Source organism: Arachis hypogaea, chromosome 15 (genome assembly GCF_003086295.3).
Source record: "Arachis hypogaea cultivar Tifrunner chromosome 15, arahy.Tifrunner.gnm2.J5K5, whole genome shotgun sequence".
NCBI classification, from domain to species: domain Eukaryota; kingdom Viridiplantae; phylum Streptophyta; class Magnoliopsida; order Fabales; family Fabaceae; genus Arachis; species Arachis hypogaea.
The window spans coordinates 73,780,371-73,798,992 of record NC_092050.1 but is presented as its reverse complement, the minus strand read 5'-3'; the positions used below and the strand labels follow the sequence as shown (position 1 = coordinate 73,798,992).

General features: G+C 37.4%; 1 non-coding gene across 1 annotated transcript; it reads left to right on the top strand.

The window, feature by feature from the left end:
* The first annotated feature begins 16,587 nt into the window (after positions 1–16,587).
* Positions 16,588–16,695, top strand: LOC112752479 (small nucleolar RNA R71). The gene has a single exon (XR_003176914.1). It is a non-coding gene; the product is annotated as a small nucleolar RNA R71 (small nucleolar RNA).
* The last annotated feature ends 1,927 nt before the right edge of the window (positions 16,696–18,622 follow it).

Genomic DNA, 18,622 nt, shown 5'->3' with positions numbered 1-18,622 from the left:
AAACGAGAAAAACTTTTATGAACACTTAATCTTCAAAGCTTGATTTCTTCTGAACTAAAACTCAAATCAAAACTCCGATTTCACCAAAATGATCCTCTCTTCTTCCTCTACATAACCATGTGACTTATCAAGGCTGGAAATAAGGTGAGATGGCTGTCTCCCTCCCATTTCAATTCGGTTTTCAAGGAAAACCATGCAAAACATGTGTTTTCTTGATGTTCTTCCTTAGGAATCATGCTTAACTTGACTTGAGGGCCAAGAAACGTGAATTTCCAGCAAGTATAAGGTGAGATATCTCTTCCTAACATACTGAGTGAGATTTGGTCAGTTGAGAATTTTTGGATTTAAAGTTGTTCTTGATGTGATTTAGGAGGAAAAAGTGCTTAAGGACCACCTGAAAGTTTAACCGAATTAGGAGTAGCAAAACCAGGTAGGGTTTGGTAAAATTAATGTTGATTGATTGTGTTTGAATTGTGTGATTATGATATGGTTTGGTTATGCTTGAAATTGATTGTTTATATGAGTGATTCTTGTTGAAATTATGGTGAAAATTTGATGAAATTTAAGCTATGAATGTGTGTTCTTGTGGCTGCTGGAAAAATGAACCCTAGACCTTAAATTGGGGTTCAATTTGTGTTAAAATCATGTAGAAAAGATGGGGTTTTAGTGGCTGCAAATTTATTATGAATTATGGTAAAAATCGGTTGCTGAAAAGACTAAAAAACGGGTAAAAACAGAAAAAGAATCTGAAGAATATACGAAGAACACGAAGAACACTTTGAGTGTGATGAAGAACAATGAAGAACAAGCTTTAGATCCTTAAAAGGGCAAGGAAGTAAAATTTTTGGTGTTTAAGGGGTTATTGGTAATTTCTAAAAGTTAGGGTGGTAAAAGTAGAAATATTAAAAGTTACGGGTGGTAAAAAGTGAATTTTAAAGGTTAAAAGTAAAAGGTAAGTTAATTTTCGAAAATTTAGTATTAAAATAATAAATAATAATAAAATATTAAATAATAATATTTAATTAAAAATAATATTTTAATAAAAATAATAAAATAATGCGGAAAAGGCAGTTTTCTGTAAAAGCTTTAGAAAGACAACTTTAAGTGTAGAATCTCATAATTACCTTCATAAAACACTTAGGGAGTGGTAAAAAAATATTAGTGAGGCAAAGATAAATAAAAGATAAAAAGTTGAAGAAAAGATAAAAATCGAAGAAAAAGTCTGTAAAGTTTTAATGACAGAAAAATAGACAGAGACTAGTGAACAAACTAGGGCAACATAGTTAGTCCTTGAGTTGCGACTAGGGTTAGGTATTATATGAAAAGTTAAACTGTTTCAGTATAGACTTAATGAACCTATACTTGGGACAGGCTAACTATTCATACCAAAATTTACATAAGCTTTAAATACATACGTTAAGTAGAGAAATCATAGCAGAGTAAAGAAAACACAGAGAACAGAGTAACCAGAGAAAAGTAAAGAGATACAGAGAAAAGAGTAATCAAAGCAGAGTAAAAAGACAAAGTGAAAAGAGTAATATGATAAAGAGAAATGGTTTGAGCCAAGATATTGTGAAATTGAAAGATGTAAAGTTTGTATAGTATGATTGAATAGAGAAAGAAAGAAGTACTGCATAAGAATGTGAAAGTGATGATGAATAATGAGAATGATATTGAATGATGATAATGAGAAAAGAGTAATATAACAAAGAGAATAGAGGAGAAGAGTATAAAAATAAAGAGTTAAGCCTTGTGGCATGATATTCTATTATATGTTCATCTGATGCTTTTCTATTGGCCCTAGAGGTCCTGTAGGCCCAAGTTCACCTACAGTAAGTTGTTATTCCTGTAGGCCGAAGTTCACCTGCAGTGAATATCAATTGTGTATCTCAGGGTGTTGCTCCTGTAGGCGAAGTTCACCTACAGAGAGTTGTGATACCTGTAAGCCGAAGTTCACTTACAGGGGCGCTATTTCTATAAGCCGAAGTTCACTTACAGAGGTGCTATTTCTGTAGGCCGAAGTTCACCTACAGAAAGTTGTTGTGATTAAACCATTTCTGTAAGCCGAAGTTCACTTACAGAGGTGTTATTTCTGTAGGCCGAAGTTCACCTACAGAAAGTTGTTGTGTTGTGTTTAGACTATTCCTGTAAGCCGAAGTTCACTTACGGGAGTGCTATTTCTGTAGGCCGAAGTTCACCTACAGAAAATAAGCCATATCTAGGACTAGTTCCTAGGTAATGTCGGGCTGCAGGGTGTAAACCGACACGTGAGCTCATGGCCTGCATAGGATAGACATGCATCATACTTGGTTGCGCATTTTCTCTGTTATGATTGTTGTTTGAATGTATGCTTTCCTTGTTTTCATTCTATTCTCTGTGTCTGTGTTTTGTTTTCTTGTATTCTTTTGTTTGTGTTTTACTTTCTATTTTCTCTATTTATCTGTTTCTTCTGTCTACTGCTAAACAACACAAAATTAATGAACTTAACTAATAACCCCGACCCTACTAAGAACTCCCCAGTTCTTACCCCTTCTCTCTCCCTTCCCCCTTCAGATGGAAGTAAGAGTACCTTACCATAGTTCGCTGATGACCGTTCGCAAGAAGAGGATTCTGCTCTAGATAGTCTTTTGAGTCTAGGGTGAATATCGTTCTCTGATTATATGTATATACTGTGAGACCAGCCAATGTTTGCACCCCGTTCGTATGCGCACTTTAACCTAAATCCTGTGTACGAGATTCCTATTGTATGGCTACTTCATGAGGTACCAGAGAGACGTCCTGTGGAAAAGTCTGATCGTGCAGAGGAGTAGCAGATGATGTTCTATCTTTTGATGACGTTCCACCTGACTTGATTTTTGAAGACTTAGAACGTACTTTCCCTCGCTTTAGTAGTTTAGAGGGACTAGGTGAGTATAGAGTCTAGGCTAGCCTGGGCGCCAGCTTAGGGACTTCTTGAACAGGTCAGGGCCTAGGATGTTGTATGTATATATATGTATATATATGTATATAGTTATTATCTAGCTATACCTAGGGGTGTTCTAACTAAAAGTCTATACTTAAATAAAAGTTGGATCACTGAATGTTGTTGACTGCTTGTGATGTATTTATGTGTGGTTGTTTATAACTGTTTTATCTGTTATCAGTTGTGAATTGATTATGAATGATTCCGTCTATTAATCCAAATGTTTTCAAAAAAAAAAAACCCCCGCAAATTAACTACGTTTTTAACAACGAATCAGGCTCATATGATAAATAATAGATAATAATTAGGAAGACAAATTGGTAGCGCTCAGTTTCTGGTATGATCTAGACATATTGAAAATGGGTTGTTACATACTTCTTCTGTATTCCAGGTTCAATGTTCCTTTAATTTATGTTCTCTTCTACTTTTATTTACTCTATTACTTTAGTTGCTCTATTTCACTTGGTAATTTTTTATGTTGCCAAAATTGGCTTATGAACTCTACAACGTGATTATTTTCATAAAATTCTTTACTAGCAAGAACCAAATCATCAAGATCCATGACAGATTATAAGTAACCGAATCCCAATCTTTTGGTAATTCAATGTCTCTCAACATAATCAATCCCCAATGTCTTGGGTAATTGTTGGGTTGTGCCCCAAGTATCCATGGATAAGGTTTGAAATTACTAAATCCGTGTAAATTGATGAATTAGTTGAACCCTAGTGTGATTTTGGTAAATTATGTGAAATTTAAATTGAATTCATGTGGATAGAAGTTAAATTGGTGAACTTGAGTGCTTGAATTGGAGCCTTGGTGGTTGGGACTAGCTAAATTGGCAAATTGGAAACTTGGAGACTTGTGGAGAAGAGTGATAAACCACTATTTTATGGTTTATCTTGTGCTCAATTGAGTGGTTTTTTTCAATTCTTTACCCACTTATTCATACTAATTGCATGTTTTATATTTTTCGTCCTGATTTTGTGCTATGATTGAAAACATGTTCCTTTGACCTTAATTTCATTAATATTAATTCTCCCTTTATAACATTCGATGCCGTGATATGTGTATTAAGTGTTTTCAGATATTACAGGGCAGGAATGGCTTGGAGGATGGAAAGGAAGCATGCAAAAGTGGAAGGAATACAATAAGTTGAAGGAACTGCAAAGCTATCAGCCTGACCCTCTCGCACTAAAATGGTCATAACTTGAGATAAAGAGGTCCAAACGATGCAGTTTTAGTTGCGTTGGAAAGCTAACGTCCGGGGCTTCGATTTGATATATAATATGTCATAGTTACCCTGACGCTAGGTGACGCAAACGCGTGCTCCACGCGGACGCGTTGCAGTGACGAAAATCAGCGTGGCAGATTTCTTCTCCAGCGATTTCTGGGCTGTTTTTGACCCAGTTTTCAGCCCAGAAAACACAGATTAGAGGCTATAAAGTAGGGGAATCTATTCATTCAAAGGGAGGCGATCATCATTCACTTTTCATAATTTAGATGTAGTTTTTAGAGAGAGAGGTTCTCTCCTCTCTCTTAGGTTTTAGGATTAGGATTCCTCTTAAAGGAATTAGGATTCCTTATTATTTCAACTTTATTATTTCAACTTCCTCTCAGGTTCAATATTCCTTTTACTTTATGTTTCTCTTTTACTTTTAGATACTTGAATGCTTTTATTTAATTATTTATGTTGTCAAATTGGCTTATGAACCCTTCATGTTAGGATTTTCTTTATTTGATATAAATTGAGGTATTTCAGATTTATGATTCTTATTTAGCTTTTTTATATTCTTGACTTTAATTGATTAACTGGAGGTTCTTGAGTTATCAAACTTATCGTGATTGTTAATTAATTTCTCTAATTGAATTGAATTCCACTAACTCTAGTCTTTCCTTAGGACTTGGCTAGGACTTGAGGATCTAACTAATTAGTCCACTTGACTTTTTCTTGCTTTCGTAAAGGTTAACTAAGTGGGATTAAACTCAGTTCTCATAAGAGTAACTAGGATAGGACTTCCAAATTTTCATACCTTGCCAAGAGTTTTATTATATATTAATTTATTAATCCCTGCAACTTACTTTCCTTATTCAAACCTTTCAAAACCCAAAAACATTGTTTTCCATAACTAATAATAAGATCACCTCCCTGCAATTCCTTGAGAAGACGACCCGAGGTTTGAATACTTCGGTTTATAAATTTTATTGGGTTTGTTACTTGTGACAACCAAAACGTTTGTAAGAAAGGATGATTTCTTGGTTTAGAAATTATACTTGCAACGCGAATTTATTCTGAATTCTATACCGTCAAGCTTCCGTTCTTCAAATTGGCGCCGTTGCCGGGGAATTCCAAACGTGTGCCTTATTATTGGTTATTGTAAATATTTACTTTTTGCTTGTTTAGAATCTTATCTTATCTTATTTCAAAAATCAAACTTCAAATTTCAATATTTAAATTCAAAAATTCAAAATCCAAATTTTAAATTTTAAATTTTAAATTTAAAAAAAATCAAACCTTTTCAAAATTTAAATCTTTTTCAAATCTTTATCTTATATTGTTGACTTTTTCAAAATTCAAATTTCAAATTTCAAAATTCAAAATTTAATTTTCAAATTCAAAATTAAATTTCAATAACCTTTTAATTTAAATTTGTTTTTATTTTTGTTTTTAATTTTTTTTTTGCTACTATGAACTCTCACCCCTTTAACTATGAGACTGGTTACAATTATGTTGCAGGAAGAGGAAATTACAATGAGAACAGGTATCAAGGTTGGAACAATCAAAGATGGGAGGAGCCACAAGGATTTGATCAACCCTCATGGCAACAACCACCTCTAATGGACTACCAACAAGCCCCGCCATATGCTTATGAACCATCTCCTCAACACAACTTTGGACCATCATACTCACAAGCCCCTTACCACCAAACACCACCATATGACCCTAACCTATATCTACCACACCAACCACCATATGAACCACACCCAGAACCACCACCTCAATATTCACCATCTCCATATCCTTATCAAGAAGAACCACCTTCCTATTATGAACCCTTTCTCCAAAATAATGAACCCTCATATCCACCCCAATCTCCAATTGATGACTTCCTTCATGGTCTTCTTCAAGGGCAAGCGAGGATGCAAAGGAACATACTGGAACTCACTACTGCCTTAATCGAGGTAGTAAATATAATAGCTTCCTGACATCTGAGCACTCAAAGTACTCCCATGGCTGCATGTGGAGAATCAAAAGAAGAGCGTATCATGAAGGAGACACTAGAAACTTTGGTGGACAATGAGGAACCTGGCTTTGTATTGGAACAAGTGGAGAAAACCATAATAGTTAAAGAGGAGGAAGTGGTTGAAGATTTAGGAGATGCAGAACCTCCATGGAAAAGTCCAGTCATAGAACCTCCTTCCAAGACATTTGAATTTGATGCCAAAGAGGGTGTACAACCTCCAAGGCATATCATAGCTAAAGACTTTGAAGAGGTTGATCAAGAGATGGAGATTAAAGAAGAAGAAGCACAACCTCCCATGCCCTTGGTAAGCAATGAAGAGGAGACTGAATTGGAAGAAAGCTACCAAGAGGAAGAGGTTGAAATTGAAGAAGCTTACAATGAGGTGGAAGTTGTCAAGGAAGAACTCAAGGGAATGGAGCTGGAAATCACCTTGCCAATGCTGTTGGAGACCTCTTCCCCAAAGCCATCACCATCTATTCCTTCATTCAAGTGAGTAAATCTTTCATCTCTAAGCTTAATTAGCTCGCTTGAATATGCTTTACTTGAAACAGATGGTCAGCTTAGAGCTCTTTGTGGCATTAAGCGTAAGAGGAAGATGGTTAGCGGTAGGAGTCGTCATGCAAGATGGTGGAAAGCTCAAAGTTTAAATGCAAAGGTTGGTGTAAAGCTCAACTGAATGGGTCTAGGAAGTTGTTTGGCCACTTTAGTGAGAATTCAGATTGCCTGCCACCCGGTTGGAACACTAATGATCAACAAGAAGACTGGTGCAAAGGCAAGGTCTGGGACCTCGGAATTCAGTCTAGAAATCAACACTCTTGGGGCCTTGTTACTTGCTTTAACTTGCTTGAAGGCTTTCTGCGCCTAGTTTGGGATCCCGGAGGCTATTGGAATCACAAACATTGGTGAAGATTTCTGGATGAGTTCAAGTATAAGCCACAATAACAGGGAGCTCACCAAATGTCCAACTTAAGGACTTTAACTAAAAGTGCTAGGTGGGAGACAACCCACTGTGGTATGATCGTTCCATTTTTCAATCTTATTTAGTTTTGTTTGTTTTTGAGTTTTATTTTATTTTGTTGAACCTGGAATTATTCATAACATCTGCATCAGCATCTGCATACTGCATTCTGCATTTTGCATAAAAAAAAAACGCACGCGACGCGGCAGCATCGCTGACACGTCCGTGTCACAAGTGCATTAGGAAGAAAAGAAAAGTGAACAGAGAGTCACGCGAGAGCGTGGCTAGAGGCGTGCCATAGGCACAAATATGCCCACGCGACCGCGTCGCCGACGCGGCCGCGTCATTTTGAAAAATAGCCTCCCCACGCGTCTGCGTCACCCACATTTTGAAAAAAACGCGTGCTCCACACGGACGCGTCGCAGTGACGAAAATCAGCGTGGCAGATTTCTTCTCCAGCGATTTCTGGGCTGTTTTTGACCCAGTTTTCAGCCCAGAAAACACAGATTAGAGGCTATAAAGTGGGGGAATCTATTCATTCAAAGGGAGGCGATCATCATTCACTTTTCATAATTTAGATGTAGTTTTTAGAGAGAGAGGTTCTCTCCTCTCTCTTAGGTTTTAGGATTAGGATTCCTCTTAAAGGAATTAGGATTCCTTATTATTTCAACTTTATTATTTCAACTTCCTCTCAGGTTCAATATTCCTTTTACTTTATGTTACTCTTTTACTTTTAGATACTTGAATGCTTTTATTTAATTATTTATGTTGTCAAATTGGCTTATGAACCCTTCATGTTAGGATTTTCTTTATTTGATATAAATTGAGGTATTTCAGATTTATGATTCTTATTTAGCTTTTTTATATTCTTGACTTTAATTGATTAACTGGAGGTTCTTGAGTTATCAAACTTATTGTGATTGTTAATTAATTTCTCTAATTGAATTGAATTCCACTAACTCTAGTCTTTCCTTAGGAGTTGGCTAGGACTTGGGGATCTAACTAATTAGTCCACTTGACTTTTCCTTGCTTTCGTAAAGGTTAACTAAGTGGGATTAAACTCAATTCTCATAAGAGTAACTAGGATAGGACTTCCAAATTTTCATACCTTGCCAAGAGTTTTATTAGATATTAATTTATTAATCCCTGCAACTTACTTTCCTTATTCAAACCTTTCAAAACCCAAAAACACTATTTTCCATAATTAATAATAAGAACACCTCCCTGTAATTCCTTGAGAAGATGACCCGCGGTTTGAATACTTCAGTTTATAAATTTTATTGGGTTTGTTACTTGTGACAACCAAAACGTTTGTAAGAAAGGATGATTGCTTGGTTTAGAAACTATACTTGCAACAGGAATTTATTCTGAATTCTAAACCGTCAAGCTTCCGTTCTTCAAAGAGGCTTTTAATGGTGTTTGAGATTGGGGAGAAATCGGCCAATGTATGGTTTCGGTTTCCTATAGTTAACATATAATGTTGCATGAAACTTAGGCTAATTGCCATAAGATAAGCGTGAATGCTACGAATTGTTAGATTTGGTGGTTAACTGTGTATGTATGTGATGTATGATGAGTATAATGATGTGAATTGGGGAACTTAGGTGAGGAAATGATTGTGAAGTTATTGAATGTGTATATATGTGATGTATGAGGAGTTGGATGATGAGTTGATTTTAATGTTGGAATTTGTTGAATAGATTGAAGGATTTAGGTGTTGATATGTTTGAGGAATAATTAGAATGGATTTGGTTGTGAAGGTTTTGGTTTTAAATTGTGAGTTTTGGAAAACTAGAGGAATTGTAAGTTTTGGTAAAAACTTATTTTTGACCAACTTCGGCAGACCATAACTTGGCTTCCGGACACCAAAATCCTATGAAATGTCTTGAATAAAAATTAGATCCGTGAAGTTTATAACATTCGAAGAACGAACAAAAAATAATTTTTAACAAAAAAGTTATGCGCGTTTGAAGTTTAGTGTAAAAAACTGATTTTCTGAACTTAACAGCTTTTTAGCAAAACTGACAGGCTTGCGTACGTGACAGTGTCAGGCGACGCGAATATTGGGCTCTGCCCAGATATCTCGCATACACGACAGTGTAAATATGGAATTCTCGCGTATGTGGACAGGGTCTCGTGTACGCGGACAGGGTCTCGCGTACACGACACTGTTTCTTTTCAAATCTCACGTACGCGGCAGGTGGCTTGCGTACGCATGACCCCTGTTTTGCTAAAATAGCAATTTTGAGTTTTTAAACCATTTCTCTAGCTTTTTAAACCTCTATAACTACTGTTTAAGGTCTGATAGCTAGTGTTTAGGCTTTAGGACGAGCGAGAGAGTATTGGGTGAAATAAAAGGGCCATTTTTTTTTATGAATTTAAAGTCGGTGGCTTAGGATTGTAGAGTGTTGTGGGTGAATTAGCTAGAATATTTTATGGAGTGTTCTAAGTAGATTAATGAAGACATATCGAAGTATAATCGAGATAAGTTTAAAGAAGCATGTTTTGATTATGAAAATATATTTTGATTATAAAAACTTATTTGGGCATGATTGTTTCATTTTGAGCACTCTTTCTTGAAAGTGCGACTTCAGTGAGATGGTGGAAGGTGAGGACACCCTTCTTTGTTCTCCTGATATTATAAAATCACCTCCAGCGAGATGGTGGGAGGATAAGATCCCCTCTTTTGTTCCTCTTGAACATATGAGAACATGCCTCCTGGGTAGACACAACGGTTGTGGTTTCGTCCTACTTGCTCCATGTTGGTTGTTGAGGCTCCCCGGGTAGATGCAAGGGTGTGGTTCGCCTCACTTGCTCCGGGTTAAGATGATTTGAGCTTCCTGGGTAGACGCAAGGGTTGAGATTTTGTCCTACTTGCTCCAGGATGGTAATTAATATTTATCTGAGTCACGAGTGTCCCTGGGAAAACGTAGTGGCTCGCCCCCACTTGCTCCAGGTTGAGATTTGAGATTCTGTTGACCCTGTGTCGCAAGTGTGGCCGAACACTTATACCTTTCCAAAAGATCTCCCCCAATGAGATGATAAATGAATGATTATATATATGTGTGTGTGTGTGTGTGTGTGTGTGTGTGTGTGTGTGTGTGTGTGTGCATAGACTATTAGGGATGTGCGCACGTAGAAACTGTCCAGGGTTCAATATCGGATATGTCGGGTTTGGCGACAGATGAAACTCATTGGCCATAGGCCAGACATGCATCATGTGCATTGTATGATTTGTTTAAGTATGCATATTGTGTTTGGTTTTGCTTAATTTTTTATCTATATTTATATGCTACGTGACTTAAATGTTGTATCTGTTTTCTTAACTGTGTATTACTTGTATTCCTTGTATGTGTTTGCTTTGAGTGATCCCTCATGCTGATGGAAGTGATGCTGAGGGTTGTTTCAAACTGGCGATTGGGAGGTTTGTAGAGAACGGGAATTGAAGAGATAGGTTAGATTAATCCCTTGATAGGATTACCATATATCTGGTTAGTGAGAACTCTATGCTTTGATCTGGGTTATAGAAGTTTAGGATTACCTTTGGCTTCTCGGAGCCTTATATCTTATCTATTAGACACTGTTACCATACTGAGAACATCTGGTTCTCATTCTATATGTATTTGTCATTTTTAATATGCAAGACGTGAGGCACCTTGCTGAGAATGCTGGAGATTCCTTTAGAAGCGAAGATCTACTTTTGGGGTTTTCATACTATGTACTTAGCTTGTGTGTGTGTGGTGCACGAAATTGTGATCTCCAGGCTCGAACAAATCCTGGTAATGGCTCCAAAGCTTGGTGCTCTGATTTTAATTCATAATTGTCACAACTTCGATACAACTAACCAGCAAGTGCATTGGGTCGTCCAAGTAATACCTTACGTGAGTAAGGGTCGAATCCCACGGAGATTGTTGGTATGAAGCAAGCTATGGTCACCTTGTAAATCTCAGTCAGGCAGATATAAAGTGATAAGGGTGTTTTCGAATAATAAATAAAAGAAGGGATAGAAATACTTATGTAATTCATTGATAGGAATTTCAGATAAGCGAATGGAGATGCTTTTCGTTCCTCTGAACCTCTGCTTTCCTGCCATCTTCATCCAATCAGTCTCACTCCTTTCCATGGCTGGCTTTATGTGATACATCACCACTGTCAATGGCTACTTTCGGTCATCTCTCGGGAAAATGATCCAATGCCCTGTCACGGCACGGCTAATCGTCTGGAGGCATCACCCTTGCCAATGGCTTCATCTTATCCTCTCAGTGAATAATATGCTCACGCACCCTGTCACGGCACGGCTATTCATCTGTCGGTTCTCGATCATGCTGGAATAGGATTTACTATCCTTTTGCGTCTGTCACTAACGCCCTGCAATCGCGAGTTAGGAGCTCGTCACAGTCATTCAATCATTGAATCCTACTCGGAATACCACAGACAAGGTTTAGACTTTCCGGATTCTCTTGAATGCCGCCATCATTCTAGCTTACGCCACGAAGATTCTGGTTAGGAGATCTAAGAGATACTCATTCTAGCTTAATTCATGTAGAACAGAAGTGTTTGTCAGGCACGCGTTCATAAGGGAGAAGGATGATGAGCGTCACACATAATCATCACCTTCATCATGTTCTTGGGTGCGAATGGATATCCTAGAAGCGAAATAAGAAGAATTGAATAGAAAACAGTAGTACTTTGCATTAATCTTTGAGGAACAGCAGAGCTCCACACCTTAATCTATGGAGTGTAGAAACTCTACCGTATGAAAATACATAAGTGAAGGTCCAGGCATGGCCAAGATGGCCAGCCCCCTAAAACGTGATCAAAGGATCATAAGGTAATCCAAAGATCCAAAGATCTCTAATATAATAGTAAGAGGTCCTATTTATAATAAACTAGCTACTAGGGTTTACATGAGTAAGTATTTGATGTATAAATCCACTTCCGGGGCCCACTTGGTGTGTGTTTGGGCTGAGCTTAAGTGTTGCACGTGCAGAGGCCATTTGTGGAGTTGAACGCCAGTTTTTGTGCCAGTTTGGGCGTTCAACTCTGGTTTTGGATCCTTTTCTGGCGCTGGACGCCAGATTTGGGTAGAAAGCTGGCGTTGAACGCCAGTTTACGTCGTCTATTCTTGGCTAAAGTATGGACTATTATATATTGCTGGAAAGCCCTGGATGTCTACTTTCCAAAGAAATTGGAAGCGCGCCATTTCGAGTTCTGTAGCTCCAGAAAATCCTCTTTGAGTGCAGGGAGGTCAGAATCCAACAGCATCAGCAGTCCTTCTTCAACCTCTGAATCAGATTTTTGCTCAAGTCCCTCAATTTCAGCCAGAAAATACCTGAAATCACAGAAAAGCACACAAACTCATAGTAAAGTCCAGAAATGTGAATTTAACATAAAAACTAATGAAAACATCCCTAAAAGTAACTAGATCCTACTAAAAACATACTAAAAACAATGTCAAAAAGCGTATAAATTATCCGCTCATCACAACACCAAACTTAAATTGTTGCTTGTCCCCAAGCAACTGAAAATCAAAATAGGATAAAAAGAATAGAATATACTATAAATTCCAAACTATCAATGAAACATAGCTCCAATCAAATGAACGGGACTTATAGCTTTTTGCCTCTTGAATAGTTTTGGCATCTCACTTTATCCATTGAGGTTCAGAATGATTGGCATCTATAGGAACTCAGAGTTCAGATAGTGTTATTGATTCTCCTAGTTCAGTATGATGATTCTTGAACACAACTATTTTATGAGTCTTGGCCGTGGCCCTAAGCACTTTGTTTTCCAGTATTACCACCGGATACATAAATGCCACAGACACATAATTGGGTGAACCCTTTCAGATTGTGACTCAGCTTTGCTAAAGTCCCCAATTAGAGGTGTCCAGGGTTCTTAAGCACACTCTTTTTTTTGCTTTGGACCTTGACTTTAACCGCTCAGTCTCAAGTTTTCACTTGACACCTACACGCCACAAGCACATGGTTAGGGACAGCTTGGTTTAGCCGCTTAGACCAGGATTTTATTCCTTTAGGCCCTCCTATCCACTGATGCTCAAAGCCTTGGGATCCTTTTTATTGCCCTTGCCTTTTGGTTTTAAGGGTTATTGGCTTTTTGCTCTTGCCTCTTGGTTTTAAGAGCTTTTGGCTTTTTCTGCTTGCTTTTTCTTTCTATATTTTTTTTCGCCTATTTTTTTTTCTTTTTTTTTTTTATTCTGCAAGCTTTGTTCTTTGCTGCTTTTTCTTGCTTCAAGAATCATTTTTGTGATTTTTCAGATTATCAAATAACATGTTTCCTAGTCATCATTCTTTCAAGAGCCAACATATTTAACATTCTTAAACAACAACTTCAAAAGACATATGCACTGTTCAAGCATACATTCAGAAAACAAGAAGCATTGTCACCACATCAATATAATTGAGCTAAGTTCAAGGATAAATTCGAAACTCATGTACTTCTTGTTCTTTTGATTTAAAACAGTTTTTTATTTAAGAGAGGTAATGGATTCATAGGACATTCATAACTTTAAGACATAGTTACTACTACTAATGATCATGTAATGAAGACACAAACATAGATAAGCACATAACATAGAAAACGAAAAAACAGAGAAAGCAAGAACAAGGAAGGAATCCACCTTAGTGATGGTGGCGTTTCCTTCTTGAGGAACCAATGATGTCCTTAAGCTCCTCTATGTCTCTTCCTTGTCTTTGTTGCTCCTCCCTCATTGCTTTTTGATCTTCTCTTATTTTATGAAGGATGATGGAGTGCTCTTGATGTTTCACCCTTAGTTGCTTCCAATAATTGTGTGGAAGAAAATGTATCCCCTGAGGTATTTCAGGGATCTCTTGATTTGCAGTCAAATGTTCTACCACTGAGCTATAGACCCTTGATGGAAGCTTTTGTCTTCCCTTTTCTCTTTCTAGAGGTTTCTCTGGCCTTAGGTGCCATCAATGGTTATGGAAAAAACAAAAAAGCTATGCTTTTTACCACACCAAACTTAGAATGTTGCTCGCCCTCGAGCAAAAGAAGAAAGAATAGAAGAATAAGAAGAAGATATGGAGGAGATGGAGGGAGATGTGTATTCGGCCATATGGGTGGGATTAGGTGGTAAAGAGATGTTGAATTTTGAAGGAAAGTGGGTGTTTGGATGTGAGTGGTAAAGGGTTAATTAGGGAAGAGTGTTTATTGGGAATAGAGGATGATTGAGAAGAGAGAAGAGAGTGAGTGGAGGTGGGTGGGGATCCTGTGGGGTCCACAAATCCTGAGGTGATCCTGTGAGGTCCACAGATCTTGAGGTGTCAAGGCATTTACATCCCTGCACCAATTTAGGCATGCAAAATGCCCTTGCACACAACTCTGGGCGTTCAGCGCCAGGTTGGTGCCCATTTTGGGCGTTCAACGCCCATTTGCTGCCATTTCTGGCGTTGAACGCCAGAACCATGCTTGTTCTGGGCGTTCAGCGCCAGGATGCTCCCATTCTGGGCGTTCAGCGCCAGAACTATGCTCTGTTCTGGCGTTTGAACGCCAGAAAGATGCTCCTCCAGGGTGTGATTTTTCTTCTGCTATTTTTGATTCCGTTTTTGAATTTTTTTTGTTTATTTTGTGACTCCACATGATCATGAACCTAAGAAAACATGAAAAACAATAAAAATAAGAATTAGATAAACATTGGGTTGCCTCCCAACAAGCGCTTCTTTAATGTCAATAGCTTGACAGTGGGCTCTCATGGAGCCTCACAGATGTGCAGAGCTTTGTTGAGACTCTCCAACACCAAACTTAGAGTTTGGATATGGGAGTTCAACACCAAACTTAGAGTTTGGTTGTGGCCTCCCAACACCAAACTTAGAGTTTGACTGTGGGGGCTCTGGTTGACTCTGCTTGGAGAGAAGCTTTTTCTGCTTCCTCTCCATGGTTGCAGAGGGAGATCCTTGAGTTTTAAACACAAGGGAGTTCTCATTCCATTGAAGGAATATTTCACCTCTGTCAACATCAATCACAGCTCTTGCTGTGGCCAGGAAAGGTCTTCCTAGGATGATGGATTCATCCTCTTCCTTTCCAGTATCCAGGACTATGAAATCAGTAGGTATGTAAAGGCCCTCAACCTTTACTAATACATCTTCTACTTGTCCATAAGCCTGTTTTCTTGAGCTGTCTGCCATCTCTAATGAGATTTTAGCAGCTTGCACCCCATAGATTCCCAGTTTCTCTATTACAGAGAGGGGCATGAGGTTTATTCCTGAACCAAGGTCACACAGAGCCTTAAAGATCATGGTGCCTATGGTACAAGGTATTATGAACTTTCCAGGATCCTGTCTCTTCTGAGGCAATGTCAGTTGATCCAGATCACTTAGTTCATTGATGAACAAGGGAGGTTCAACTTCCCAAGCATCAATGCCAAATAATTTGGCATTCAGCTTCATGATTGCACCAAGAAACTTGGCAGTTTGCTCTTCAGTAACATCCTCATTCTCTTCAGAAGAGGAATACTCATCAGAGCTCATGAAGGGCATAAGGAGGTTCAATGGAATCTCTATGGTCTCTAGATGAGCCTCAGAGTCCTTTGGTTCCTCAGAGGGAAGCTCCTTATTGATCACTGGACGTCCCAGGAGGTCTTCCTCCTTGGGATTCACGTCCTCTCCTCTCCTCACAGGTTCGGCCATGGCGCTTATGTCAATGGCCTTGCACTCTCCTTTTGGATTCTCTTCTGTATTGCTTGGGAGAGTACTAGGAGGGATTTCAGTGATCCTTTTACTCAGCTGGCCCACTTGTGCTTCCAGATTTCTAATGGAAGACCTTGTTTCATTCATGAAACTTACAGTGGCCTTAGATAGATCAGAGACTAGATTTGCTAAATTAGAAGCATTTTGTTCAGAGTTCTCTGTCTGTTGCTGAGTTGATGATGGGAAAGGCTTGCTATTGCTAAACCTGTTTCTTCCACCATTATTAAAGCCTTGTTGAGGCTTTTGATCCTTCCATGAGAGATTTGGATGATTTCTCCATGATGAGTTATAGGTGTTTCCATAAGGTTCACCTAAATAATTCACCTCTGCTATTGCAGGGTTCTCAGGATCATAAGCTTCTTCTTCATAAGAAGCCTCTTGAGTACTGTTGGATGCAGCTTGCATTCCATGCAGACTCTGAGAGATCATATTGACTTGCTGAGTCAATATTTTATTCTGAGCCAATATGGCATTCAGAGTATCAACTTCAAGAACTCCCTTCTTCATAGGCGTCCCATTACTCACAGGATTCCTTTCAGAAGTGTACATGAACTAGTTATTAGCAACCATGTCAATGAGTTCTTGAGCTTCTGCAGGCATTTTCTTTAGGTGAATGGATCCACCTGCAGAAGTGTCCAGTGACATCTTTGATAGCTCAGATAAACCATCATAGAATATATCCAGGATGGTCCATTCTGAAAGCATGTCAGAAGGACACTTTTTGGTCAACTGTTTGTATCTTTCCCAAGCTTCATAGAGGGATTCACCTTCTTTCTGTCTGAAGGTTTGAACATCAGCTCTAAGCTTGCTCAGCTTTTGAGGAGGAAAGTACTTGGCTAAGAAAGCCGTGACCAGCTTATCCCAAGAGTTCAGGCTGTCTTTGGGTTGAGAATCCAACCATAATCTAGCTCTGTCTCTTACAGCAAAAGGGAAAAGCATGAGCCTGTAGACTTCAGGATTTACTCCATTAGTCTTAACAGTATCACATATCTGCAAGAACTCAGTTAAGAACTGAAAAGGATCTTCAGATGGAAGTCCATGAAACTTGCAGTTCTGCTGCATCAGAGAAACTAATTGAGGTTTCAGCTCAAAATTGTTTGCTCCAATGGCAGGAATGGAGATGCTTCTTCCATGTAAATTGGAATTAGGTGCAATAAAGTCACCAAGCATCTTCCTTGCATTATTATTATTTTCGGCTGCCATATCCTTTTCCTGTTCGAAAATTTCTGAAAGGGTATATCTGGATTGTTGTAATTTAGCTTCTCTCAATTTTTTTTTTTTCAGAGTCCTTTCAGGTTATGGATCTGCTTCAACAAGAATGTTCTTGTCCTTGCTCCTGCTCATATGACAAAGAAGAGGGCGCACAAAAATAATAATAATAATATGGGTCCTTTATACCACAGTATAGGGATCCCTTTGTGAGTGGAAGAAAAGAGGGGGAGACAAAGAATGTAATGTAATGGAAGAAACACATCTGTGAGGAGGGTTGAGATGCGAGATGAGATGTTAGGATATGAATGAATAAATAGAATAAGATGGGAGAGAGAGAATTTTCGAAAATATTTTTGAAAAAGAGTTAGTGATTTTCGAAAATGGTTTTTGAAAAATGTTAGTAATTTTCGAAAATTTTTGAAATCAAAAATAAAAAATAAAATTAATTAGTTAATTAAAAAGAAATTTTTGAAAAAGAGGGAAGATATTTTCGAAAATTAGAGAGAGAGAGTTAGTTAGGTAGTTTTGAAAAAGTTAAGAAACAAACAAAAAGTTAGTTAGTTAGTTGAAACAAATTTTGAAAAGATAAGAAGTTAGGAAGTTAGAAAAGATATTTTGGAAAGATATTTTTGAAAAAGATAAGAAGATATTTTTGAAAAGATATGATTGAAGTTAGTTTTGAAAAAGATTTGATTTTTAAAATCTCAATTAATGACTTGATTCATAAGAAATCACAAGATATGATTCTATAACTTAAAGTTTGAATCTTTCTTATCAAGCAAGTAACAAACTTCAAATTTTTGAATCAAAACATTAATTGATTATGTTATTTTCGAAAATTTGATATAAAAATAAGAAAAAGATTTTTTGAAAAATATTTTTGAAATTTTCGAAAATAACTAAGAATTTTGAAAAAGATTTGATTTTTGAAAAAATTTTGAAAAAGATAAGATTTTCAAATTGAAAATTTGGTTTGACTCATGAGAAACAACTTGATTTTAAAAATTTTTGAAGAAGTCAACTCAAATTTTCGAATTTGATGAGAGAAAAAAAAAAGGGAAAGATATTTTTTTGATTTTTTGAATTTTTATGAAAACATGAAAATTATGCAATGCATGAAATTTTTAGATCAAAACAGTGAATGCATGCAAGAATGCTATGAATGTCAAGATGAACACCAAGAACACCATGAATGTCAAGATGAACATCATAGACACAATTTTGAAAAAATTTTAATGCAAAGAAAACATGCAAGACACCAAACTTAGAATTCTTTAATGCTTACGCACTAAGAATTCAAGAATGCATATGATAAACATGAAAAGACACAAAACAAAAAATCATCAAGATCAAACAAGAAGACTTACCAAGAACAACTTGAAGATCATGAAGAACACCATGAATGCATGAAATTTTCGAAAAATGCAAGATACACATGCAATTGACACCAAACTTATGATATGACTCAAGACTCAAACAAGAGCACAAAAATATTTTTGATTTTTATGATTTTCTAAATTTT